Source organism: Anomaloglossus baeobatrachus, chromosome 1 (genome assembly GCF_048569485.1).
Source record: "Anomaloglossus baeobatrachus isolate aAnoBae1 chromosome 1, aAnoBae1.hap1, whole genome shotgun sequence".
Taxonomy (NCBI): Eukaryota; Metazoa; Chordata; class Amphibia; order Anura; family Aromobatidae; genus Anomaloglossus; species Anomaloglossus baeobatrachus.
Genome location: NC_134353.1, coordinates 812525450 through 812541677, shown reverse-complemented (window position 1 = coordinate 812541677; position 16228 = coordinate 812525450). Strand labels below are relative to the sequence as shown.

General features: G+C 44.4%; 1 protein-coding gene across 1 annotated transcript in view; it reads right to left on the bottom strand.

The window, feature by feature from the left end:
* SLCO4C1 (solute carrier organic anion transporter family member 4C1) overlaps window positions 1-16228 on the bottom strand; it is a 125139-nt gene that overhangs the window by 93908 nt on the left and 15003 nt on the right. The gene's annotated exons all lie outside the window — the stretch shown is intronic.

Sequence of the window (16228 nt, the reverse complement as noted above, 5' to 3'; positions counted from 1 at the left end):
CTGCATTCACTCAAGGAGTCAACCCTGTCTATAACAAGCAAAGGCATTACTAAAGCTGCATTTTAGAGGGTCACAGACTTCTTTTTTAAAAACATTAGAAATAAGACACAGGTGATTATCACCGACATTTGTTTGCCAATGCAAGGTTCTATACATTAGGTGGTGACTCCCACAAGACAAGCATAGAGAATATTAAATTGCTTCAAAAACATATATTTTGATATCTAACATCATTTAAATAAAATAAATCTTTATTTTTATATAGCGCTAACATATTCCGCAGCGCTTTACATTTTCATTTCTCAAGAACACTGTCCCCATAGGGGCTCACAATCTAAATTCCCTACCAGTATGTCTTTGGAGTGTGGGAGGAAACCGGAGAACCCTGAGGAAACCCACGCAAACACGGGGAGAACATACAAACTCCTTGCAGATGGTGTCCTTGGTGGGATTCCAACCTAGTACCCCAGCGCTGCAAGACTGCAGTGCTAACCACTGAGCCACCGTGCCGCCCATTTATTGTTACATTGTCATGGATTTGGTTTAATTTGTTGTATTTGCCAATGAAACCAGTCTGCCTACAATCGGTGCCCAGATTTAATATGAGAAAACATCCAGAGGGACTTAAGGGCATTTGTAATTAATAGCAGACAAAAAAAAATAGTAATTGAGAGAATATGGCTCAAGGATAATGGAGGAACACACAATGCAAATATTTCCCAATGAGCAAGCAAATACAAATGTACTTCTCGGTAAATCATAGCAGTGCGGACTAAGGCTGAAATACTAAGATGGCAGGCTAAGAAAATGTATATCACATGTATACAGTATATTATTAAATATATTATCCCTTTAAGAGTGAGGGCTTTTGGATTTTTTGAGTCATTCAAAGAGGCATAACTTTTTTATTTTTCTATCAAAAATTCTGTCCTATTAAAGTATTATTTTCATGTTGCCATATTTCTTGAGCTATAACTTTTTACATTTCTGTAAAACTAGTGCTTTTCCATAGACCATTGAAGGCCTTCAGTGCAACAGTTTGTTGTTTTTTGTAGGACTTTAGGTAAAATGGCAACTTTTATAATTTAGCAAACTTAAACTTAACATCTTCAAATAAACATGATGAAATAATAGCCAAGTAAACGTTTTCTACATCATGGTTTCTAACATGTTAAAGAGATGGTCCACTACAAAGCAAAGTGACCACATCAATGTAAAGCTGAGACAGAAGGCTTTTTCTCAATCCCTTCTGTTGTCAATTCTGCCTGTGAGTGGCAATATTGCAGTCCGCTCATCCCCATCACGTGACCCGGGTTGCAGTAACCTCTGATGTCCGGTGATATCATGTCGACTTTCAGAATTGGAGGTTGACCCGACATCACCGAGGCGGGAACCAGTCTCCATGAATGACTGGGCTGCGAGCGGAATTTCATTGCAAGTCACAGCCCAGCATCTCATACGTTCTCTCCTTCACCACAGAGCATTGCAAGCAGGAGTGATGCTGGGCTGTGATGTGTGGTGATACTTCGCCCACAGCCCAGTCACTCAGGAAGACTGCGGCACGCCTTAATGATGCCAGGTCAACTTCCAATTCTAGAAGGTGACGTGACATCACCGGATATCACAGGTAACTGAACCTGGGTCACATGAAGGGGATGAGTGGACAGCAATAGCGCAGCTCACAGGTAGATTTGACAACAGAATGTATTTAGAAAAAGCCTTCTGTCATAGCTTTACATTGATGTGGCTAGTATGCTTTGTAATGGACCACCGCTTTAAAGACTTGCATTATATGTACTAAAAAGCGAACCCCTTTTGGCTTTAAGTCTTAACTCTTTGGCCTTGATGCTTTAAGGGCTCTGGGATTTTTTTGTTTCTGCACTTTCATTTTTTATCTCCTTCTTCCAAGATCCAAAACTTTTCTTTTGTCAAGATGGCTATTTGAGGGCTTGTTTTTGCTAGATAAAATTATATTTTGAATCATACCATTCACTTTATCAAACAATGTACTGAAAAACAGGAAAAAAATCTAAATGAGGTGAAATGATGAAAATAACCCAATTCCATCATTGTTTTTTGGGGCTTCTTTTTTAAAGCATTGTGTGACAACATGATTCTACAGGTCAGTATGATTATAGTGATACCAAACTGTTATAGATTTTTTTCATTATTATTTTACTAGCTTAAAATAATTCTGAACTGTGTAAAAAAAAATTTGTTTGTGTTGCAATTTCCTGACACCCATGATTTTATTATTTCTATGTCGATAGAGCTGTATGATAGTTTTGTATGATTAGAATCAATATTATCTAGTAATAAGCAATCACTATAATGCTCGGTTGTTCAGTCCTCGAAACAAGCAGTTGGAAGTTTGGATGGGTGAGACTCAAGTACCCGAGTATAATGGAAGTCAATGGGGAACTCGAGTATTTTTTTTGGGAAATCTTCTGGAAAAATAGTCAAGTTCCCCATTGACTTCCATTATACTCAGGTACTCAAGTATAATGGGGGGAGGATGGGAGTGAAGGGATACAAACTAATTTTAGATTAGAATTACATCACATATACTTAGTAAAATAATATCATAAAATCTCCAACCCAAAAAGGTTCACCATAACTCTCTTTAATAAATTAAAGATATTGTTAATGGTATCATAAAGGAACCCAAACAATCGCAGAGATAGATGTAAAGCTTGAAATAAAGTTAAATTCAGATTTTGTTTAAAGTCTATCCACAAGGTCCATACGCCAAAGAAAAGTTCTACAGTGTCTGTTTTTTGTTGCATCAATTACGTTCATATACCGTAATCCTATTAATTCTATAGCTGACTATTTGTATTGAAAGACATACTGATTTTCATTTTAAGGCCATGTGTATTCTAGCTGCCATCGAGCTCCCAATGGTTTGTCTCCAAATAACATAACAGTTGGACCAAGTTGGTTCGAAATCAAGGATTCAACCTGCCTTCAGAAAGTTTTTACATGAGGGCAATACCACCAAATATGATTCTTGTCAGGTATTATATTGCAACGTCTAAAATATTTCTCTAATACATTAGGGTATATTTTATATAGTTGTGCTGGAACATAATACGCCCCGTGAATGACTTTATGACCATATTCACACGTTCAGTATTTGGTCATTATTTTTCCTCTGTATTTGTAAGCTATAACCAGGAGTGGCTAAAAAATGCAGAAGTGATGCCTGTGTTTCTATTGTACTTTTCCTACGTTAGTTCCACTCTTGGTTTTGGCTATAAATACTTCGGTAAAATACTCACCAAATACTGAATGTGTGTATGTGGCTTAAATGATGTTTCTATCAAAGAGATCTGATTACTGCTTTTTTGTAATGTATCAAAGCAATGGTGCCATTTCTCCAATGACATTGACCACTTTAGATCTTCTTCTTATTGTACTATGACCTTAGATCCTTTGTTCTCTGGGGACGAGTTAAAAATAAAGTAATGTGCAGATACAATTTCTCCTCCAAATGGGTTATTTAATCATATTTGTTTAAAGCATGAAACTGCTATAGTAAGATTCTTTCATGGTGAATGGGGAGAAAGCAGGGAACAGGAGCTCCCAGACTGGCCCTCAGGCTAGGAGACCCTAGCTATCTTTGATCTCAGGGTTATCTCGGAAGGTGATGATGTCTGAGCTGCCTTCCTGGCCCTGCTTCTGACCAGCCCTGATCTTATACCCCCTCCCCCCAACCCATGGGGAGCAAGGACAGGAGTGATAAAGCCAACAGACATAGGCAAACAGGGTAAACTAAAACTTTACCTCACGGCACACACACAGTGGTATAAGACAATAAGAGCTTAGGAGGAAAATAAGAGCAGGGAGGAAATAACAAGACAACGGGAGAACTCCACAACTCCAAGCACTAAGCAATACAATCACAAGCAGGACTGAGACACAACGGCACACAGACCAACACAGCAATAAAGTATAGTTGGCGCAAGAGAACAGATTCCACCATCTTAAATAGAAAGGGAACCAATGTGATAGGCTCCCAACAACATGTGATCCCAGAAGTAACAAGCAGGCTTGCAAAGGTTAATTCTTGCTAGCCTGATCAAGAATGAGCCCACAGCTGGTCAACGCCTGAACCTGCCTGTGTAGCTCAGAAGCACCAGAGAAACCATAAGGCTGGACTCACACAACCGTATGGCATCCAATGCGACAGCATCGGATGCAATATGCTAATGACCCCCGCTCAGGCTTTGCTGCGAGCGTGAGCCAAGTGTCACGCGACTGTGAAGCTGAGGGTGGACGCTGCGGAGGAGAGGGAGGGGTTAATCCCCCATCTCCTCCATTGTCAGCCTGTGCGTATATCACACTGCACTGGGATAACATCCGAGTGCAGTCCGATGTTTCTCTCGCACCCATTCAATTGAATGGGTGCAAGAGATACGGCTCTAGCAGAACATCGCAGCATGCTGCCACTTTTCTCTCATCCAGAATATGGATGCGAGAAAAGCTGACCAACTGCTCTCCCTCATTGACTAGCATTGGTCAGAGTGCAATGCGAGATTTTCTCGCATTGCACTCGTCCATTTTTCACGCTCGTGTGAGCGTACCCTAAGGTGAAATGTCAGGATCTGTAGTGTGAACAGCGTGTGATGAGACCATGACAATCAGTGAGAGTTGTGCAAAACTCCTAGTGACAGATTCTTGGGTGGGTTATTTCTTGCAAAACGAAGAACCTTGTTTATATGTAAAGCTTTCCAGAATGGAGCATTGGATTTTTGTCTGGTTAACACTTCGTTATAATTTGACCAAATATTCTTCAGACTAGTAATTCCTTTCATCTTCTTCCATTTAAGGTTAAGTTCACATGTCCTGTAACCATCCGTTAGATCGTATCCTACAGAGATCCATTGGGAAAAAAGTTCTGCAAACACAACTTTTTGCCCGTTTTTAAATAACTGATGTCTGCTGGATCCTTTTTTTTTAAAACTTGAGTCTATGGAGAACTGACCTGTTAACGGATTGCTATTTATCCATACGTTATTCTTGCATTTGTAATGGAACCATTTTTATTTTACAGGATCCGCTACAAATGGAAGATAAATAGCAATCCATTAACAGATCCGTTCTCCATAGACTCCAATGTTTAAAAAAAATGGCCCTGCAGAAATCATTTTGACAATGGATCTCTGTAGGATCCATTCTAAGGGGTACTTTGCACGTTGCGACATCACCGGGTCAAAACGAAAGTGACGCACATCCGGCGCCAGTAACGACGTTGCAACGTGTAAAGCTTAGATGCACTGATAAACGATCGCAAAAGCATCGAAAATCGGTGATCTGTGTAGTTTCGGTCATTTCCATAATTTTGCTGCAGCGACAGGTACGATGTTGTTCCTCGTTCCTGCGGCAGCACACATCGCTGTGTATGAAGCCGCAGGAGCGAGGAACATATCCTTACCTGCCTCCACCGGCTATTCGGAAGGAAGGAGGTGGGCGGGATGTTTATGTCCCGCTCACCTCCGCCCCTCTGCTTCTATTGGCCGCCTGCCGTGTGACGTCGCTGTGATGCCGCACGACACGTCCCCTTAGGAAGGACGCGGGTCGCCGGCCAGAGCAACGTCGCAGGGCAGGTGAGTGCGTGTGAAGCTGCCGTAGCGATAATGTTCGCTATGGCAGCTATCACAAGAGATCGCATCTGCGACGGGGGTGGGGACTATCACGCTCGGCATCGCTACAATCGGCTAGCGATGTCGCAGTGTGCAAAGTACCCCTAACGGATGATTACAGGACATGTGAACTTAAGACCCAGTCACACACAACGACTTAAGGCTGCTTTACATGCAGCGACATCGCTAGTGATGTTGCTAGCAAAAGCACCTACCCCCATCGTTCGTGCGTCACAGGCAAATCGCTGCCCGTGGCGAACAATATCGCCGGTACGTGTCACACATACTTACCTTCCTAACGATGTCGCTGTGGCCGCCGAGCAACCTCTTTTTTAAGGGGGCGGTTCATTCGACATCACAGCGACGTCACTCAGCGGGCCACCAATAGAACCGGAGGAGCGGAGAGCAGCCGCATTAATGTCACTCCCACCTCGTTGCCGGAGGATGCAGGAACGCTGTTGTTCGTCATTCCCGGGGTGTCACATATAGGGATGTGTGCTGCCTCAGGAATGACGAACAACCTGTGTCCTGAATGAGCAACGATATTTTGAAAATGAACGACGTGTCAACAATCAACAATTTGGTGAGTATTTCTAATCGTTAGCGGTCGCTCGTAGGTGTCACACGCAATGACGTCGCTAACAAGGCTGGATGTGCGTCACAAATTCCGTGACCCCAACAAGCTCGTTGCTACGTCACAGAAACTGTGACTCAGCAACGATCTCGTTAGCGATCTAGTTGTGTGTGACAGGGCCTTTAAGCTTAATGTCCTTTGCTCTAATCCCAGTTTAAACATTGTTTACAAGTGTTTTTATTGCATTTTTGACTCTACATGGGTAGAAAAAAAGGGTTTGTTCTTTTTCCACAATTGGATCCGAAACAACTCCACAGTCAATGTCTGCAAGTGCTAGTATAACCTTGTATAAGGGTACTTTACACGCTGCGACATCGCTACCAAAATATCGTCGGGGTCACGTCATTAGTGACGCACATCCGGCACCAGTAGCGACATCGCAGCGTGTAACACTAATGAGCTACGATCAACGATCACAAAATCGTTCCAAAACGGTGATCGTTGACATGTGGTTCATTTCCTCGCTATGTGTGACACCGTGGGAGCGACGAACATCTCCTTACCTGCGTCCACCGGCAATGCGGAAGAAAGGAGGTGGGTGGGATGTTACATCCCGCTCATCTCCGCCCCTCCGCTTCTATTGGTCGGCCGCTTAGTGACGCCGCAGTGACGTTGCTATGACGCCGAACGCACCTCCCCCTTGAGGAAGGGATTGTTCGGCGATCACAGCGACATCGCTGACCAGGTATGTGCATGTGACACTGTCATAGCGATAATGATCGCTACGGCAGCGAGCACCAAATGTCGCACGAGCGACGGGGGCAGGAGCTATCGCGCTTGACATCACTAGAAATCGCTAGTGATATTGCAGCGTGTAAAGTACCCTTTACTCTGAGGTAAGTTTAATGCACAAGGCTGGCAGGACATTTCCTAAATAAAACTGAAGAAAGGAAACCATTTGGGCCTCATTCAAGGACAATTCAGACACAGACCACGCAGCTGATATGGGGCTCGTGAGTTGGGGGGAGTCTGGTGCTAGTGTTGGCATAAGGCCTCCTACCACTCATCATCACACGTTCAACTGTATTGGCATTTTTTAATTATTTATTTATTTTTTATTTTAGTTTATTTTTTTTTTTTTTTTAAATCAATGAGTACATTGGGGGGACTATGTGAGGCCCATTATAAGATATGGAGACCAATGTGGGGCCCACTATACTGTATGGAAGGTTAAATGGGGCCCTTTCTACTATATGAGGGCAATGTGGGGCCCATCATACTATATGGAGGACTTTGTGAGGCCCATTATACAATATAGAGGACTATGTGGTACCCATTGTACTATATGGAAGATTATGTGGGGCCCATTATACCATGTGGAATGCTATGGCAGTGCATTATACTCATTATACTATATGGAAGGCAATGTGGGGCCCATTATATTATATGGAAGACAATGTGGGGCCCATTGTACTGTATGGAGGACTACATAGGGCCCATTATACTGTATAGAGGACTATGCAGGGCCCATTATACCATATGGAAGGCTATGTGAGGCCCATTATACTGTATTCACGGCAATGTAGGGCCCTTTATACTTTATGGAAGGCTATATGGGACCTATTATACCATATGGAAGGCTATGTGGAGCCCATGCTATGTGGGGCTCAATATACTTTATGGAAGGTTAGTTGAGGCTCATTATACTACATGGAAAGCTATGTGGGAGCCATTATACCTTCTGCAGGGCTATGTGGGGCCCATTACACTGTATGGCTGGATGTGTGGGTCCCATTATGCTTTATGGAGAACTATGTGTGGTCCATTATACTGTGACGTCCTGGGCAAGCCAGGGGTCACAGGTCATGACACCATCACACCCTACACCCCGAATAGGTACACCAAAGCTACACAAAAATCCTTGTTGCCTTCCTCCAGGGGCTGATGTCCACACCAGGGGGTGGTCCAGGCGGTTGGCTCCGCCCACCGAGGAGTTCACAGCCCTGGAGGCGGGAAAACCAGGCAGATAGAGTTAGAGTTTGGAGGAGGAAGTGAGAGTCGAGTTCAGAGAGTGGAAGTGAAGGAGTAAAGACTGAAGTGGTAGAGGAGCAAGAGAGGAAGGAGAAGGAGGACAGTGAGAGTAGTGACAGAGAAAGTGACAGTTGAGAAAGCCTGAAGTTGGTCCGGGTGTGTGCCCCGGACTGAGAACAGCAAGGTCAGCAAACGGCGGTGACCGTCTGCAGGAGAGGCTACTTGGAGGTTGCCGAAAGGATCGTGGACAGGTGGTGGCCCGGCGGTACCGGAGCGGTATACGAAGAGAAGCCAGCACCATTGGCAGGGGCCTTTCGGATCCCGGCAAGGCTAGGAGTCGCCGTGAATTTGCCAAATCCGTCAGTGAAGGGGACCTCTGGGTCTCCCAACAACCAAGTCCCGATTGAAGGCAACAGTCCGACCGTTAGAGAGAGACACTGCCACCGCCAAGGCACCAGTTTCTCATGGCCAGTGCCTGCAGGCAAAGAGGGGCTCCTCCAGCACATATCCAAGCCGGGGAGCGGGTTACCGGTGGGAACCCATCGCTACCAACATAGACTTAGGTGCAGGAAAAGGGACCGTCACCGTCAACTACCTGGGGAAAAGCAACAGCAGCCGTCCGTGGGAACCGTCTTTCCAGCCGTGTGTTTTACCGAGAACTGTGTCACCGTCTCAGGCTGAGTGAGTACCACAGTGCCGTGAGGCACAGCGCTGCCCCCGTGTCCCTACACCCCACCAAGCCCTGCACCGGCCCCGCCATCCCTCATCCTCCAACTCATCACTGGGCCCCGGGACAACCACCCCCCACCCACGGAGGGGAGAACTAACAACTTTGCTGCTCCCTGTCACCGCTCCCGGGATTCCCATACAGAGCAGCGGTGGTGTTCCTACAATCACCACAACCGTGGGTGGCGTCACGGACAATAAACTATCCCAAAAACCAAACCCCTTTCACTCACAGGCGAGGAGCGCCGCTCGAGTTCCTGGGATCCGGCCCATCGCTCGAGCCACCGAGCAGCAGCAGACCGCAGCAGCAGCGGCAGCCGGACCCGAGCAGTGGGAGAGCGCAGCGTCCCCTCCTCCGCCCGCGACAATATCATATGGAGAGCTATGAGGGGGCATTATAATATTTGTAGGGCTATGGGGGATTATACTATATGGAGGGCTATGTGGGAGCATTTATACTTTATGGAGTACTATGTGGGAATCATTATACTGTATGCAAGAAATTATACATTGTGAATATTTGTGTAGGGTCCTTCATACTGTGTGTAGGACTGTGTGTGGGCTATTATGCTTTTTGGAGGGCTGTGTGGGAGCTATTATATTATTTGGGGGGTTATGTGTGGGCAATTATACATTTTGCAGGGCTATGTGGGGGCATTATGCTGTTTGCAGGGCTATATGGGGGCTATTATACAGTTTGGAGTGCTATATGGAGGTCATTATACTGTTTTCAGAGCTATATGTGGACCATTATACTGTCTGGAGGGCTATGTATGGACCGTCTATACTGTTTGGAAGGCAATAGGAGGTCATTATACTCTTTGGAGGGTTGTGTTGGGGCCATCATACTTTGTGGAAGGTAGTATAGGGGCCGTCATACTGTTTGGAGGGTTGTGGTAGCCATTTTATTATATGGAGGTCCATTACATTTTATGGAGGACTGTGTTTGGGCCATTAAACAGTACTGGGGTCACTATGGGGGTATCGTAATTGGCGGGGGTACTGTACGGTCATCAAACTGAGCATGGAGGGTTTGGTGTAGGAATTCACTCTGGGGTGGCCTTGAAAGTGGTATCTTAATGCTTGGGAATAGTAGGGGGCTTGAATAGGAGGACAATTCCTTTGTAAGGGCTGCAAAGTTGTGAGGTATGCTTCAATTAGTAATTTTGCTATCGGACCCCATGATTTCTATGTAGGCCCTCTTCAGTCTCTAGATGGCTGTCCTACTATAGCAGGTTTATTAACTGCTGTAGAGATTCAAGGGTTGCTTCACAGATACCTCTTTAAAGGTCCCGTCACACACAACGAGATCGCTAAATCGTTGCTGAGTCACCGTTTCTGTAACGCAGAAACGATCTTGCCAGCAATCTCATTATGTGTGACACCTACAGTGATCAGGCCCCTGCTGTAAGATCTTTTTTGAAGAAAATCTGACTTTAGTCAAGAATATATAAATAATTAATAAAGGCTGAAATGCACACAATTTTTGAGAAAATACAAAAGGTATTTATTTTTATGCGTGACACATAAAGGACATTATGAATATACATATTATGAATTCCTTTATTCTACTATATCTAATATACCCTGCTGTAAGATCGCTAGTCGTTGCCAAAGGGTTCGGACCATTTTCTTCAAAGGTGATGTCCTGCTGGGCAGGACCCATCGCTGTGTTTGAAACCTAACAATGACCTCCTATACAGGTCGCTCATCGTTACTGCATCGTTGGTAAGGTCTGACTGTGTGACATCTCACCAGCGACCTCCTAGCGACTTACCAGCGATCCTTATCAGGTCGCATCGTTTTCGGGATCGCTGGTAAGTCGTTAAATGTGACGGGGGCTTAAGGACCAGATGTAATAATTACCCCTCAGGAAATTGACTGGTTTCACATGACATAAGATTCTAGGTCACTAAAAATCACTCTTTGTGAGTACCCTCAAAAAGACAGGTTCCACAGAGATATCCTCAGAAGTATGAGAAGCAAACTTTTCTTAGCTAGAATAGTATAAAGACATTCACAGAGGGTTGCTCTTTTGTTGCCGTTGTCAGGACTGTTGTAATCAAGAGAGGAACACATAAAACAACTGGAAAATCCACAGGATAGTAAAAAAGGTATTCAGGGCATAAGGTTTATCTTGACAATAGACTATACCAGAGGACATAATAGATGCAAACTTATTGGCTGCTGCAAGGTACAGAAACGACACAAGAAAACAGCGCACGCACAAGCCAGGTGCAGCGACAATACCCAGCGGTTGGATACAGTAGTCAGGAACGGCATTGAAGCTACCAAACAGAAGTGTACAGTGACAAGTTTTGCCTCTATAAATCAAGCTGAAAAATCTCACAGCTGAGTAAACTCTGTCTGAACAAGTAATGCCCTGAGTATATTAAGAGAAAAATAAATCCAACTCTAGAAACAGATAAAATTAGTCCTGGGGTGAGAAGACGCCTCCTGTCCATGAGCACCTGGTCATAGGACAATAAAAAACACATTGTTGGGGGAAAGCCCCATAGGACTGTGTGCACACGATAAGTTTTTGGTCATTTTCTGATGCTGTATATTTTCACTGTGTCAGAAATGCAGGATCTGGCATCTCCAGCAAAGTGGAGGGATCTATAGAAATCTCCTGACCAATGTGATTGTTATTTACTCACTATAAACTGCCCTTGCAGGTTTGCTGAGATTTATGTGAACATTTTCCCCTCATTACATCAGTTGTGGAAAATCCACAGGTAAAAAAGGCATATGCATTTTTAGTGTGTTTCAACTGAGGAAACACACTGAGAACGTTTTGTCAATGCTAAATGTCAGGAAAAATCAAAAAGTAGCTTTATGTAAAACATGACATAAGAGACAAAAACCCAAGCATCAAAAAGGCAATAAAAACACATTAAAAAAAACAAAATACACAAAAACACATGTAGAAAAGAATATTAAAAAATGTTAATTAAAAAAGATAGGTAACCTAGTTTACTTAAAGGGAACCAATCACCAGGATTTTCGTATATAAGCTAAAGCCAGTGCTATACTGGCACTATCAGGCTGATTCTCTACATACCTGTAGTGGTCAACTCAGATGTTTAGGTTTTGAAATCCAAAAAAGTAAAGTTTATAAAATTAGCTGCTTGTTGAGTGACAGCAGCTGAGGAGCAGATAATATATTCATAGTTATCCCCTCCCCCATTTGAATTAGCATAAGCATTATACAAATGATTCACTTTGTCTCTTGCAGGACCTGTGTGAGGTCATACCCCTATGATCAGCAGGGGTGGGGCCTCAGCCAATAAAGCTGGATACCAGGTCACATGGGTATGACCTCACACAGGTCCTGCAAAAAACAAAGTGAATTGTTTGTATAATACTTATGCTAATTCTAACAGGGGGAGGGGAGAACTATGAATATATTATCTGATCCTCAGCTGCTGTCACTCAACAAGCAGGTAATTTTATAAACTTTACTTTTTTGGATTTCAAAACCTAAACATCCGAGCTGACCACTACAGATACATAGAGAATCAGCCTGATAGTGCCAGTATAGCCCTGGCTTTAGCTTATATATGAAGGTCCTGGTGATCGGTTCCCTTTAAGGCTATGTTCCCACAATTAGCTTTTTGTCAAGAATCTCTGCACCATTTCCATTATATAAATTTAGTTACTTGCATTTTTTCATTACGTTTTTCAGTACATTATTATACCATACATTTTTATCATATTTTTGACGCTGTGGTTTTTGTCTTTTGTTGATGTGTCATGCTTTCAATAAAGCTGCTTTGCTTTTGACACTTTCTGGTATTTGGCTTTCACAAAACTTTATTGATATACTTAGGTATGGAGTACATGCATTTTTTATGTCTTTCCACTGCAAATATACACTAAAAATACATGTGACTTTTACCTATGGGGAAAGTCTGAGCAGAATACGTGGCGTCCCGCATAATAATAATAATAATAATAATAATAATAATAATAATAATAATAATCTTTATTTCTATAGTGTCAACATATTCCGCAGCGCTTTACAATTCTGAATTTCATATACGAACAAAATATGTAACAGTTATAGAGGATGCAATAATAAGAATAAGAATATTATAGTAAATAATGAGAAACTGACATACTGCAGATTTGAACACGCTGCTGGACAGTTTCTGTGACGCCCTGGGCAAGCCAGGGGTCACAGGTCATCGCACCACCACACCCTACACCCCAGCTAGGCACACCAAAGCTACCAAAATCCTTGTTGCCTTCCTCCAGAGGCTGATGTTCACACCAGGGGGTGGTCCAGGCGGTTGGCTCCGCCCACCGAGGAGTTCACAGCCCTGGAGGCAGGAAGTACCAGGCAGTTTAGCCCAGGCAGGGCTTGAGTGAGGAGTAAACAAGTAGAACAGTGAAGGAAGTGAAGTGGTAGAGAAGCAAAGGAGAAAACTGGAGTAAAGGAGTAAAAGTGACAGTAAGAAAGCCTGAAGCTGGTCCGGGTGTGTGCCCCGGACTGAGACAGCAAGGTCAGCAGACGGCGGTGATTGTCCGCAGGGGTGACTGCTCGGAGGTTCCTGGAAGGACCGCGAACGGGTGGTGACCCGGCGGTCTGGAGCAGTGTACAAGGAACAGTCAGCACCAGGGCAGGGGCCTCTCGGACCCCGGCAAGGCTAGGAGTCGCCACAATTTGCCAAATCCGTCAGTGAAGGGGACGTCTGTCTCCCAACAACCAAGTCCCGATTGAAGGCAACAGCCCAACCATTAAAGTAGAGACACCGCCAGGGCACCAGTTTCTAAGGGCCAGCGCCTGCGGGCAAAGAGTAGAGCTCCTCCGGTCCAGCTTGAAGCCGGGGAGCGGGTTACCGGTGGGAACCTATCGAAACCATCAACAACATTAGGTGCAGGAAAAGGGACATCACCGTCACCTACTGGGGAAGCAAGTGCAGCCGTCCATGGGAACCGTCTTTCCAGCCGTGTGTTTTACCGAGAACTGTGTCATCGTCTCAGGCTGAGTGAGTACCACAGTGCCGCAAGGCACAGCGCTGCCCCCGCGTCCCTGCGCCCACCAGGCCCTGCATCTCCCACCTCATCACTGGGCCCCGGGATCACCAACCCCTACCCACGGAGGGGCAACACAACAACTTGCTGCTTCACACCATCACTCCCGGGATCCCCACACAGAGCAGCGGTGGTGTCAACAACTCACCACAACCGTGGGTGGCGTCACGGACAATAGCCAATCCCTACACCCAAAATCCCCTTTCACTCACGGGCGAGGAGCGCCTCTCGAGAACCCCCGGGATCCGGCCCACCGCTCGAGCCACCACTGAGCAGCAGCAGCCGGACCCGAGCAGAGGGGTGAGCGCAGTGCTGACACCCTCCTCCCCACCCGCGACATTTCCACTGAGTAAAAAAGAAGCATAGTGGCAGAAGATTTCTATAAATCCCATCCACTGGAACTGTAAGATGCTGTGTATTTGATGCAGCATCAAAAAGTCACCAAGAACTCATCATGGTCTCACAGCCTAAGGCCTCCTTCACACGTCAGTGATTCTGGTATGTATGATGTCTGTTTTAACACGTACCAGAAGCACGGACATACGCAGACCCATTAATATCAATGGGTCTGCACATACATGAGTGATTTCAAAAGGACCGTGTGTCCGTATGGAGCAGACATGTTTCTGTGTGTTCCACACGGCGACATGTTAATTTTTCTCTGGCAGCACTGATGTCCCATGGATCACACACTGTTGTGAGTCATGTGACATCAGTGTGACATGTACTGGAGAAAACACGTGTCTTTGAAATAAAATAATTTTTTATACTCATTTATCTCCAACGCTGCAGTCTTCGGCGCTGATGTCACTTGTTTCTGGATCCCGATCGTTATGCTCATTTCATATTCACTGCACCGTGGACCCAGAAGCAGCAGCAGCGCTGGAGACAGCAGCACCATGGACAGGTAAGTATAGAAGTTCATGCAGTCCATGTGCTATCTGAATGTTCGATGGATAGCACAGTCCTGACAAACCAATCTGGCTGCCAGTGAGGGGTCATATAGCTGCAAAGCCCCTCTGGGAAATATTCAGATTGACTCTCCAGGGATGAAGGAGACGAACTCTAGTGCCACCTATTGGAAGTAGTAATCCTAAAAGTCAAAAGTGACCCTTTAACGAGCCTTTTCATATGTTTTCTCCTTAGACCCCACTAAAGCTTCTTCATATGAAAAGGCTTGTTAAAGGGTCACTTTTGACTTTTAGGATTGCTACTTCCAATAGGTGGCACTAGAGTTCGTCTCCTTCCTCCCTGAAGAGACAATTTGAATATTTCCCAGAGTGGCATTACAGCTAATAGACCCCTCACTGGCAGCCAGATTGGTCTGTCAGGTCATCGCAAGGAAAACAGTTTTCCCCTTAGACCCCACTAAAACTTCTCATGCTGCCAGATCAGATGCCATACTTTGCACTAACAAGGGGCAATCACCCCAAAACACAGTGTCTGCAAATTGGGGTTCTGATCTGGCATAAATCCTTAGTCATATGAAAAGGTTCGTTAAAGGGTCACTTTTGACTTTTAGGATTGCTACTTCCAATAGGTAGCGCTAGAGTTTGTCGCCTTCCTCCCTGGAGAGACAATATGGATAGCTCAGTGACATCACATGTGTGCCAAAATCACAGCACATCGATGGGCCATACGCACCTTCAACACGGTCCTGCAAAACAAACGTTTTTCACGGACATGTGAAGGGGCCTAAGGGTTGCTTCAAATTTTATTAACCCTTCAAGAGACCTACCCAACACTTGTAATATTGGAACAAATGTTTGTGCCACTATGCAGGACATCCAGGATACTAATAACCACAACAACACATCTGAAAAAGTAAATGTTATAGTGATCTATGAAATTGCAAATGATAAAAATCACTTCAAAGCTTTATAGATTCCTTCCTTCATATAAAAACAGTGTCTTGGCTGAAAAAAAATAAAGGGTAGCAAATGGGCTACTGCTCACCAAACTGACTTTCACATATAATAATTGAACCAAGTCTGCAAAGACAACAGTCGAAAGGTCCTATACACAATAAAGTTGATGATAAGGAACAATCGCAACCAAAACGATGGTACAATCTAAAATGAATGATTGTTTTAGGCAACTGATCACAGATTGCATTGTTTGAAATTAATTCGGCTTTGTTTGATTCTTTTGCCAAGAGCTGGACAAAAGATCTTTTGCTTAAAGATAAAAGGTTTGTCTATAAATGATCTTT